This window comes from Oryctolagus cuniculus, chromosome 4 (assembly GCF_051225735.1).
Source record: "Oryctolagus cuniculus isolate XC-2025 breed Fujian yellow rabbit chromosome 4, ASM5122573v1, whole genome shotgun sequence".
In the NCBI taxonomy this organism is placed as follows: domain Eukaryota; kingdom Metazoa; phylum Chordata; class Mammalia; order Lagomorpha; family Leporidae; genus Oryctolagus; species Oryctolagus cuniculus.
This window is the reverse complement of record NC_142870.1, coordinates 53,333,335-53,346,087: the sequence shown is the minus strand read 5'-3', so window position 1 is coordinate 53,346,087 and position 12,753 is coordinate 53,333,335. Positions and strand designations below refer to the sequence as shown.

The 12,753-nt window shown below is 40.3% G+C and overlaps 1 long non-coding RNA gene and 1 pseudogene across 1 annotated transcript in view; one reads left to right on the top strand and one right to left on the bottom strand.

Moving 5' to 3' along the window:
* Nucleotides 1-8,896: 8,896 nt before the first annotated feature.
* LOC149126973 (uncharacterized) overlaps nt 8,897-12,753 on the bottom strand; it is an 82,509-nt gene continuing 78,652 nt past the window's right edge. Inside the window, exon 3 of the long non-coding RNA XR_016233061.1 lies at nt 8,897-9,839. This is a non-coding gene — a long non-coding RNA (uncharacterized LOC149126973). The remainder of the gene's footprint in view (nt 9,840-12,753) is intronic.
* On the top strand, nt 9,903-11,185 carry LOC100354548 (actin, cytoplasmic 1 pseudogene; annotated as a pseudogene).

Genomic DNA, 12,753 nt, shown 5'->3' with positions numbered 1-12,753 from the left:
CAACTAACTGAGCACCAAAAAGGAAACCTGTTGAAATGAAATGGACACTATGATAAACAGTGACTTAATCAGCCCTTGCCCTGACTGTTGATGAACAACTTAATACGTTATCCCTCCTAGCATTTTTTTGTTTGTTCTACTTAATACTCTTGGCTGAATTCTGTAATTAATACACAGTTATTCTTAAGTGCTGATGCTTAACTGAAAAAATGATCCCTGTTAAATATAAGAGTGGGAATAAGAGAGGGAAGAGATGTACAATTTGGGACAGGCTCAAGCTGACTTGCCCCAAACGGTAGAATTAGAAATATACCAGGGGATTTCAATTCAATCCCATCAAGGTGGCATGCACCAATGCCATCTCACTATTCCAAGTGATCAATTTCTGTTCACAACTGACCATAATGATAGGTCTAAGAGTCAAAGGAATCACATAAAGAAGACTAGAGTCTGCAAATTCCCTCCCGATAGAATAAAAAGGGAGAGAACGATCCAACATGGGAAGCAAGATACATAGCAGACCCATAGAATGGCAGATGTCCTAAACAGCACTCTGGCCTCAGAATCAGCCCTTAAGGCATGCGGATCCAGCTGAAGAGCCCATGAGAGTATTTCAGGTATGGAAAGCCAAGACTCTCTGGCAAAAAAAAAAAAAAAAAAAAAAAAAAAAAACTAAATGAAAGATCTCCACGAATGAGATCCCAGTGGAAAGAACAGGTCATCAAAGAAGGAGGTACCTTTCTCTGTAGGGAGGAGAGAACTTCCACTGTGACTACGACCTTGTTTAAATATGATCAGAGTTGGTGAACTCAAAAGTCTTCCATAGCCTTGGCAACTCATGACAAGAGCCTAGGGTGATTACTGATGCCATAAATAAGAGTGTCAATTTGTGAAGTCAACAACAGGAGTCACTGTGCACTTACTCCTCATGTAGGATCTCTGTCCTTAATGTGCTGTACATTGTGATTTAATGCTATAACTAATACTCAAACAGTATTTTTCACTTTATGTTTCCATGTGGGTGCAAACTGTTGAAATCTTTACTTAATATATGCTAAACTGATCTTCTGTATATAAAAAGAATTGAAAATGATTCTTGATGTGAATGGAAGGGGAGAGGGATTGGGAAAGGGGAGGGTTGTGGGTGGGAGGGAAGTTATGGGGGGGGCACTGTAATCCATAAGCTGTACTTTGGAAATTTATATTCATTAAATAAAAGGGGAAAAAAGTAAAAAAAAAAAAAAAATTGATGAGGGGCTGGATTGTGGCATAGCATGTTTAACCCACTGCTTGGGATTCCCAAATTCCAGAGTTCCTGGGATCAAGTTCCACCTCCACTGCCAATCCAATTTCTTGCTAATGTGCTGGGAGGCAGCAGATAATGTAATTGAATGCATCATAGTTGAAAGTCCCTAATATAGCAATAGCCTTGGAAATCTATTAAAAATATGAAAATTGGTAAGTTCTGGAGAAAGGAAAATGTAACTGGACAAAAACATATTAAAAGTGCTAAACCTAACTAATAATTAAGGAAATGGAAATTAAAGAAATGATCCAATGTCAAAAAAATTTATTTGAGGTAGGCATTTGATCTAGCAGTTAAGACACCATTAAGATACCTGCATGCCATATTAGAATACTGAGATTCAGTTTCCAGTTCTGGCTCCCATTTCCACTTTTCTACTAATGTGGACCCTGAGAGGCAGCAGTGACTATTCAAGTAGATGAGTCCCTGCCACCCACATGGGAGAATGATGTTGAGTTCTTGCTCCTGGCTTCCACCCAGCCCAGTTCTGGTCATTGTGGCCTTTGGGGAGTGAACCAGCACATGGCAGCTAGCTCGCTCACTCTCTCTCACACTCTCTCTCTCTCTCTCCCCCTTAGCATCTGATCTCTTAAATACATTTTTCAAAAGGGCTTTTCAGGGGGCCGGCGCTGTGGCGCACTAGGTTAATCCTCCACCTGCAGCACCAGCATCCCCTATGGGTGCTGAGTTCTAGTCCCAGTTGCTCCTCTTCCAGTCCAGCTCTCTGCTGTGGCCTGGGAAAGCAGTGGAAGATGACCCAAGTTCTTGGGCCCCTGCACCCACATGGGAGATCTGGAGGAAGCACCTGGCTCCTGTCTTTGGATGGGTGCAGCTCCAATCTTTGTGGCCACTTAGGGAGTGAGCCAACGAAAGGAAGACCTTTCTCTCTCTCTCTCTCTCTCTGCCTGTCAAATAAATAAAATCTTTTTTTTTAAAAAAAGGGACTTTTCCGCAATAATATACACTGGTATAAAAATGAGAATATAGGCTGTGGGAGTGAGTGTTGTAAAATCTCTTCAGAGGGCAATTTGACATGATGGTTTAAAGTATAGCACGGTACATCCTCTGACCTAGTCCTTCTGTTTTCAGAAATTTAGGTTACAAACTCTCATATATATACACTGATAAATACATGTAGATGTATTTACATATGTACGTACACATGCTAAATGCCATTGTAATTTTTTAAAAAATTGAAAGCAACCTAAAAGTTTAGTATTAATAAATATATTAACTATAATATAGAGACATATATACTGACAGTATATAAATATATGAAGAATCTCAAAAAGATCATAGAAAAATGTATTTTTCCACAAGCATTTTTGAAGTACTCTTGGATACTGGCACATTAGAATGCTATGACATTATGAAAACATGACAGCCAATCTAAAAAGAGGCTGTCTCCTAGATACATCAAAATAAAGCATATATTTAGGTAAAAATTGCATATATATGTCTAAATATAGCTCCATCTGGGTGCATAAACATAGAATGCTCATAGAAAGATCCATAAAAAAAACTTTACAGTGGCTGTTTCTGGAAATTCAGAAAAGGACCCAAAATGAAAAGACAGTGTACTTTTGTCAACAATACCCTCATGAACTATTTGACCTTTTAATAATGTATGTTTGTGTGTGTGTGTGTGTGAACTTCAGTAAAAGCAAATGTCTAACTGCCGGAAATTTTAGCAGAAGTAAAATATGTGAAGTCTAGTGATGTTTTAATAGTTACATGTGATTATAAATGAAATGAGTCAAAATCTATATTCAACTAATCAGAAGTTTGTATTTGAAGACTGGTCCACTGTGTACATGCAAAAAATCTAAGTATTTAAGCAAAAGATCATCTCTTGTAGGTTATTTTCTCATCTTCTAATCTCTGTATTCCCCAAGGGCAATCTTTTATTTTTAAAAATCAGCTCAATACAAATAAACATGACTTTCAAATGTTTTGAAAGCTTGTTGACTCCCAACTGTTCTATTTTTGTTCATATATTCTTTTTTTCTAAAAACAAAAAAGGAAAAGAGAGTTAACATTTAACAAAGAGAGGATATCTCACCTACATGGTTCCTTTAATCATTAAAGAAAACTGTTTATTTTGATGATATAGCTACTCAGAAACATTCCTGTTAATGGACATCTGAATTATTTCCAATTTGAGACTAACCTGATTAAAGTTCTGTGAATATTCTTGTCCAAATCTTTTTGTGAATGCACTCTTATGTACTGTCTTTAAAACATTCCAAATTTAACATACTCAAGATCACCTGTATTATCTTATCTCCTTTGCTTTATTCCTACTCACAAAAGATGGCAAAATACTTTCCAAATGATTCCGTTCCCAGAATTAGAATCTTCTTTGACACTTCTCCTCATTTCTGGGCACAATGACTCTTGTCATAGTCACAAGATCTGTTGTTTCCTTCCCCATACAGTTCTTACTGTTGTATGACTAATTATCCAAAAAACAAGTAGTGTAAAACCTTTCTCTTTGTTTTAACTACGTGGGTCAGGAATCACAAAACGTGCTCTGCTAGGTTTGTATCGCTTAGGGTTCATCATTCAGTTGCAATCAAACATCAGCTGGTGCCTGATTAACAAACCAGGACGTCTATGACAGCTCACTGACATGGATAGCAGTTGGTGATGGCTCTCTACCAGAGAACCTGTGTGGGTCTTCTTTAAGCATGATACACTCCAGATGGCCAGATTTATTGCATAGCAGCTGATTTCCTTCAAAGAAAGCGTCTCAAAGGCACCAGGCAAGTGTGATACTGTCTTCAAGACCACGCTTGAGTCTTTAGCAGTTATTGTGCATCAACCAGAAGACCATTGACTTAACTTTTCCTGCTTTGTTTTCTACTTCTGTATATATTTTGAAAAGTGCTTTGGAAAAATATGAAGCATTTCACAAGAGTAATAAAATAATTAAATTAATAATTATAAAAACAGTAGGTTCATCTCTGTGACAGGATAGTTTATTGAGATATTAAGTAGTGCTTAGATCTCACTATATTTTTCCTTTCACTTTCCACCAAGGTAGCCAGTCTCCTGTTCTTTGATTCAGGGCCATTATGGGATTAAAGAAAAGTTTCCTAACAATTTCCCTCCTGTCCATAATTTTCAAAAAAACTAAACATAATGATGGAGATATATTAAAATATAGCAAGAAACAAACCAAGGGTCTTTTGAGGGCTGTCTAGGGAAACAGAAGATACATATATAAATGGCAAGTGCCCACTTCTCACAGAGATTACCAAGGGTAGTTACTGCCCAGCCACCTTAATATATGTCAGGATTTGGCCATGTACTGCTCTCATGCTGGGACCTATTTTTGTAAATGCAATGGTTTTTTTGTTTGTTTGTTTTTGTTCTTGTGTGTGTGTTTTTGTTTTTTTTTCCTTTTTTTTATTTAGTAGATATAAATTTCCAAAGTACAGTTTATGGATTACAATGGCTTCCCCTCCCCCATAACTTCCCTCCCCCTCGCACCCCTCCCATCTCCCGCTCCCTCTCCCATTCCATTCACATCAAGATTCATGTTCAATTCTCTTTATATACAGAAGATCGATTTAGTATATATTAAGTAAAGATTTCATCAGTTTGCACCCACACAGAAACACAAAGTGTAAAATACTGTTTCAGTACTAGTTATAGCATTACTTCACATTGGACAACACATTAAGGACAGATCCCACATGAGAAGTAAGTACACAGTGACTCCTGTTGTTGACTTAACAAATTGACACTCTTGTTTATGGCATCAGTAATCTCCCTAGGCTCTAGTCATGAGTTGCCAAGGCTATGGAAGCCTTTTGAGTTCGCCAACTTCGATCTTATTCCAACAAGGTCATAGTTCAAGTGGAAGTTCTCTCCCCCCTTCAGAGAAAGGTACCTCCTTCTTGGATGGCCCTGTCCTTTCCACTGGGATCTCACTCACAGAGATCTTTCATTTAGGTCATTTTTCTTTTTGACAGAGTGTCTTGGCTTTCCATGTCTAAAATACTCTCATGGGCTCTTCAGCCAGATCTGCATGCCTTAAGGACATCTGCCATTCTATGAGTCTGCTGTGTATCCCGCTTCCCATGATGGATCGTTCTCTCCCTTTTTAATTCTATCAGTTAGTATTAGCAGACACTAGTCTTGTTTGTGTGATCCCTTTGACTCTTAGACCTATCAGTGTTATCAACTGTGAACTGAAATTGATCACTTGGACTAGTGAGATGGTATTGGTACATGCCACCTTGATGGGATTGTATTGGAATCCCCTGGCTCATTTCGAACTCCACCATTTGGGGCAAGTCCGACTGAGCATGTCACAAATTGTATACCTCCTCCTTCTCTTATTCCCACTCTTATATTTAACAGGGATCACTTTTCAGTTAAAATTTCAACACCTAAGAATAATTGGCTGCTAATTACAGAGTTCAACCAATAGTACTAGAACAAAAAAAAAAAATACTAAAATGGATAAAGTATTACATTGTACATCAACAGTCAGGACAAGAGCTGATCAAGTCACTGTTTCTCATAGTGTCCATTTCACTTCAACAGGTTTCCCCTGTTGCTCAGTTAGTTGTCGCCAATCAGGGAGAACATATGATATTTGTCCCTTTGGGACTGGCTTATTTCACTCAGCATAATGTTTTCCAGATTCCTCCATCTTGTTGCAAATGACCGGATTTCATTGTTTTTGACTGCTGTATAGTATTCTATAGAGTACATTTCCCTTCCCCTTCTGTGGAAAAACCAATTTTACTTTCACTTGAACATTTATTTCAATAGTTATGATTTATAAGTGTGTCTTTTCTTCAGATATCCTTTTGTACCAGTCACACCATCTGTTGGTTCCTTCACTGGCCAAGGAGTAGAACAAAATCTGTAGCACTTGTTTACTTTATCTCTTCAGGAGTCATAATTTTAAACTTTTTGGAAAATTAACATTCTCCAAAATAGGACTAGTTTTGGGAGAAAGTAAATATTTGATTCACAACACAAGAGGAAAAGCAGCAGAGTGAAAAGGGGACACTCAAACTCTCAAATTGGGAGCTGAGTTTGAAATAATTAGCAGTGTGTTACAAAAATAGACAAACATTTTGCACATCATGATGCTAGCCAACTGAAGTAGCAACAGTAAACCTGACTGTAAATAAATTGTTCTAATAATTTACCTCATTGCTTTCATCAAAATGTGGAAAATGATTTTAATCCAAAAGTCAGTTTCATTTTTTTCCCTCTCTTTTCATTTATTTCCTCCTCTCTGTTAAATATCAATGCACAACCCATACTAGTGTTAAATGTGTACATTGCTATAATGGGGTTTAGTTCTTCTCTTTGAGTCTAATATGATATCTCCTGTGGGTTTCTCCCAAGGGAGTCATTACAACAACCCACTTCCTCCTAAAGACTACAGTTTGTAAGATATCCTCTGGTTTGGGTCGTTAAGTGTCAATACAGTGAAATGAATTTGATGCAAGAAACCCATCATTTCCAAACTCTGTAGAACATGGCTGTACCATTAATTCTCTGGAGAGACAGAGGAGAGTCTCCAGGTACAAACATTGAAAGTGCCTCCTTTTAAATTCTAATTGGTTGGGTTCTGTGGGAAATAAACCACAAGCTGAGAGAGATCTGCTCATTTGGTAAAATGATTGCAATCTCTCCCCAGACACCAGCACATTGTTTGGGGAAGGAAATTTTAGAATTGAGTTTGTGAGAAAATAAAAGAGGAGCTAAAACATAATTTCCTTGATGGTTTCTTCAGGTTCTAAAAACAATGAACTATGTGCAAGAAAACACCAAACGTTTCCCCAGAGTACAGAAACAACAATCTTGGTTTCTTGGTTGATTGCTTCTTTTGAATGCTGTCTTAAGCGGAGAAAAAATGTTACAAGCTTTCACCAGCAGAGGGAAATACCGTCCCAGGGAAAAACATGGACTCTCATGCCCATTCTATGATTCTTCTGCAGTGTAAGCAAGAGACAAATGTCTCTTCCTTATTTTTCTCATTTAGATCTGCATTTAACAGCAGGGAATCTGTTATGCTATGCCTAGAGCATAATTGTTTAGAAGGAGCATAAAGGAGATTGCAGAGAATTGCAACAACAGAGAATTCAGAGATTTGAGGCTGAGAACAGTTCCACATTCAAAGGAAATAGGAGCTTTCATTAAATATCCATGTCTCACTCCATCCTCAAATCTCCAAAGCCAAAGCTTCTTCTTGAACCTTGGCATTTCCCTGACGCTTGGCCATTGTCAATCAACAGATACCTGGAATGTCGGAACATTCACCATTTGGCCTTCAGGAACTATAGATTTCAAAATGTCTTCCCATTTTCTACTTCATAACCTTATGACCTTTTCCTAGTATTCCGAATACAGCCAAAGATAGATAAATTGATTTAATGGGGGGAAGCTGTATCCTGCAGAATTACACAGTAAGTATCCTGGTGCTGAATGACGCTGAGGACCCAATTTCTAGTGAGACATCATGCCTGAAGAATCTGCTTGCCAAATCAGCTTTAAAGACCTTCCTGTGGGCCGGCGCCACTGCTCAATAGGCTAATCCTCCACCTTGCGGCGCCGGCACACCGGGTTCTAGTCCCGGTCGGGGCGCCGGATTCTGTCCCGGTTGCCCCTCTTCCAGGCCAGCTCTCTGCTGTGGCCCAGGAGTGCAGTGGAGGATGGCCCAAGTGCTTGGGCCCTGCACCCCATGGGAGACCAGGAGAAGCACCTGGCTCCTGCCTTCGGATCAGCGCGGTGCGCCGGCCACGGCGGCCATTGGAGGGTGAACCAACGGCAAAAAGGAAGACCTTTCTCTCTGTCTCTCTCTCTCACTGTCCACTCTGCCTGTCAAAAAAAAAAAAAAAAAAAAAGATAAAAAAAAGACCTTCCTGTGGTCACAGTAAACAGAGGTGCCTTTGTCACAGGAAAAGAAAGTGGCACAGCAGCACAATAGGATAGCACCCTGGGGCTAGAAAGAGATGGTGAACTTCCCCCATTATACAGCCACCTCCAGAGATGACAGAATAGAGAGAGAAAGAAAGGGGGAAGGGCCAGCACCATGGCTCACTAGGCTAATCCTCTGCCTTGCGGCGCCGGCACACAGGGTTCTAGTCCCAGTCGGGGCGCTGGATTCTGTCCCGGGTGCCCCTCTTCCAGGCCAGCTCTCTGCTGTGGCCAGGGAGTGCAGTGGAGGATGGCCCAAGTGCTTGGGCCCTGCACCCCATGGGAGACCAGGATAAGTACCTGGCTCCTGCCGTTGGATCAGTGCGGTGCACCAGCCGCGGCGGCCATTGGAGGGTGAACCAATGGCAAAGGAAGACCTTTCTCTCTGTCTCTCTCTCTCAGTGTCCACTCTGCCTGTCGAAAAAAAAAAAAGAAAGGGGTAAGAAGACAAAGGAAGAAAGGAAGGAAGGGTGGGAGGAGAAGGAAAGGCAAAGTGATATAGCTACTTTGTAAGACACTTTGACAATTTCTTACAAAACTAAACATAATCTTACCCTGTAATGCAGAAATCAAACTCCTTGGCATTTACACAACTGAGTTGAAACTTTCATCCACACAAAAATTCACCTCAATGTTTATAGCAATTTTATTCATTATTATAAAAACTTGGAAGCGACCAAAATATTCTTTAGTTGATGAATAGATGAAAAAAATGAAATGATGCATTTTTCTGAGATAAAAAGCAATGAGGCATGAAGACATGAAAATACACGGGAGAAACATAAGTGCATATTGCTAAGCAAAAGACACAAATCTAAAGTCTATATTTTCTGTCAATCCAGCAATATATCATTGTGGAAACAGCAAAACTATGGAGATGGTACAGAAAATAGGGAGGTCAGAGGAAGGGATGCACAGAGGATTTTCAGGGCAGTGGAACTAATTTATGATACCATAATGGTGGGTTCCTGTCATCGTATATTTGTCAAAACACATAGAATGTACAACTCAACAAGCAAACCAAATATAAGCTATAGATATCCACTATGATGTATTACTGTTGGCTTATCAATTATAACAAACGTGCCACACTAATGTGAGATATTAATAATAGGGAAAAGTGGAAGGAGGAAGCAACAATAATGGAAACCATTTGTACTTTCTGTTTATTTTCTTGCAAACCTATTAAAAATAATAATAAAGTATACTAAGGAAAGACAGAGAGGGGAATAAAGGAAGAAAGGAAACAAAGAAGCAAGCAAGAAAGAACATCGAAGAGCTACCAGATTAGAAACTCTTGGGACAGGCATTGTGGTGCAGCTAGTTAGGCCACCACTTGAGATACCCACATCCCAGCTGCTCCATTTCAGACCTAGCTTCATGCTGATGCACCCTGGGAGACTGCAGGTGATAGCTCAAGTTCATAATCCCATTTTACCTAATGAAAGACCCAGGTGGAGTTTCAGACTCCTGGTTGCCCTCTGTCCCTGGCTGTTGTGGGCTGTTGTGGCTGTTGTGGCTCTAGTGAATGAACCAGCAGAGGGAAGATCCTTTATCTCTCTTTCTCTCTCTGGTGCTCTGCCTGTCAAGTAGATAAAGACAAACAAATAAGCATTAAGAAAAAAAGAATAAACTCTTAGTCAAGATGAAACAGTTTACCACCAGACTCCAGTGTATATCTTTTTTGTTGTCTTGCATCTAAGTATAAGTACTCATGTTATTTGGAAGTTCAGGTCCAATAGGAGTTAAAATACCAGGTAGTGATTTAAACAGGATAGATTAAATATAAAGGTTTACTGAACTATGATCAAAGAGTAACTGAAAGATATTTTTTAAATTGAATATGCTGGCCAAGGCTACACAGGGCCCACTAGCACAGTACTTCACCCTTCCACCCATTCACCACTTCACAATCAACACCCAGCTCACCGTGGGTGCAGTATTGCTGCCCACAATGGCTCCAGCAAGTGCAAAGCCATCTTCATAGATGACTATACCCTTGAGCCATCTTCCCCTCTCCTGAAAGGCACCCCCATCACCAAGGTGTGATGAGGGGCATGGGCTAGAAGGACTCCTACATAGGCAATAAAACCCAGAGCAAGAGAGGCATCATGACCCTGAAGTACCCTATGCAGCACAGCATTGTCAACAACTGGGCCAACGTGGAGAAGATCTGGCACCAAACCTTCTACAACGAGCTGTGTGTGGCCCCTGAGGAGCACTCCAGGCTGCTGCCTGAGAAGCCCCTGAACACCAACAGAGAGAAGATCATGTCTGAGACCTTCAAAACCACAGCCATGTCTGTGGCCATCCAGACGGTGCTGTCCCCATACGCCTCTCACTGCACGAGCGACATTGTGATGAACTCCGGCAATAGGTCACCCACATAGTGCACATCCTTGAAGGGGTATGCCCTTCCCCAGTCATCCTGCATCCAGATGTGACTGACAGGGACCTGACTGACAACCTTAGAAACATCCTCAGGGAGACTGGCTTCACTGTCACCATTATGGCAGCGTTGGAAATGGTGCACAACTTAAAGGAGTTCTGCTACTTGACCTGGACTTCAAGCAGGAGATAGTAACCATGGCATCCTCCTGCTCCCTGGAGAAGAACTATAAACTGCCCAAGGACAAAGTGATCCCCACTGGCACTGGTGGTTCTGCTGTCTCCAGGTGCTCTTCCAGCCTTCCTTCCTGGGCATGGAGTCATGTGGCATCCATAAAACTACCTTCAACTCCATCATGAAGTGTGACGTCAACATGAAAGGACCTATACACCAATACTGTGCTGTCCAGGGGCACCACCGTGTACCCAGGCATCTCCAATGGGCTGCGGAAGATCACTACTCAGAAAGAAGGTTGCAGGAAACCAATTGTTTTTAAGCCAGGCTGTAGTACGAGGTTGTGCAAGAGCCATATATTCTGAGCTCTTGTCTGGTGCAAGGCATAAGTCTGTCTTCATCCCCACACTACTGAATATCCCTGGGAACAGTAGGAGATCCCCTTCCTCCGTCTATATCCTTCTAGTGCTCTCTATCAAGAATGCTAACTGTCATCCTCACTGGACATGGGAAACACAGGGATTCCAGGCTTTATCATGAAACAGGTACTGGAGAGTAAATTTGGACTTCAGAGGCAATAAATTGATAGCTGGCACATGTGAATAAGAAGCTGCATGTAATTAAATATGTAATGTGATTCTCAAAAAGACAGCATTTTGTTCCTGAAGATATAAAATCAAGAATGCTTCCAGGTATGGCTAGACTCTTGGACTGCTCAACCCTCCTGACCACTAAAACTAAATCTCTAGAGTCTACAGTGCCAAGTAAGAAGCTCATTACACAAATTAAATGAGTGATCTCCATTATGCTTTTGTAAATCTGATGTCATAACAACAGTATGATACAATTATGAAAATTCCCACCTTCCATGTAAAGAAATCTATTGAGATTCAGAGCAAAGCTAACTTCCATGATAATACAGGGCTAGAAAATGCTTCACCAAAAAGATATTTAAAAAGTTTCAAAAACACTTTTAGCATCTTATTCTGGTTTGTTATAAGAATTAAAGACTCTAAACATGAGGGTATAAAGTGATCCAGGGCTAATGGCAACAATAAAATAAACTACCAAGCATATGTCTGGTCAGGCGAGAGCAGTGTTGTGCGTGGTTAGGAGCAAGGCCTTAGAACCAAGATGCTTGGGTTGAAAATCAGGGCTTCGACGTTTCTTAAAGATGCTGCCTTGAGCAAGGCATTTAACTTCTCTCTGACCCAGTTTCCTCAATTTTAAGATGGAGATGACAATCGTCAAGGCATCTCTCTTTGAGATGTTATGAGGTTAAATGAGGAGATATACTTGGAATGTTCATAGCAGTGATGGGCATAGAGTCCCTGCTACATTAAGTGTGGTTGTTCTTATCACTTACATGGCAAAAATATCAGAAATAGTCAAGGGAAGAATTTTGAGGAGTTAGAACTAAAAATATAAGAAACTGAAAAAGGAAGACTGTGACAAAAATGAAAAAATATGTTTAGAAATTCTATACCTCTAGATATTTTGAAGTCTGACCCTTTTCCAATAAAATACAAGTACTGAACTTTGAAGGGAGTCTCGGCATCCCTCACCACCCTCAAAATAAGAAAGGACTTCAACCGTTGTGAGAATTCCATGTCCTTGCAATAAGAGGAGAAGTGGGTAGTAGGAGCCTGCTGATGGGTGTAGCCACATGGAAGGGGGCAGTCAAGTCTGGATAAGAAACTTTACAACACAAATTATTCATCTTATTGGGGAGAGGAATGTTATTTGGTTGCTTGCTTGGTTTGCTATACTCTCTTGACTTCTAACGACTTTTGAAAAGCTGTAAACTTATTAATGACAAATGGAAAAAGATTTTTTCAGGACGGTGAACAGGTACAGACTAAGGCTGGAAGGAAGTGCAGGAAATTATCAACCTGCTCCTCCCAGCCTTGAAAGTGAGTGAAATTTAATGGGC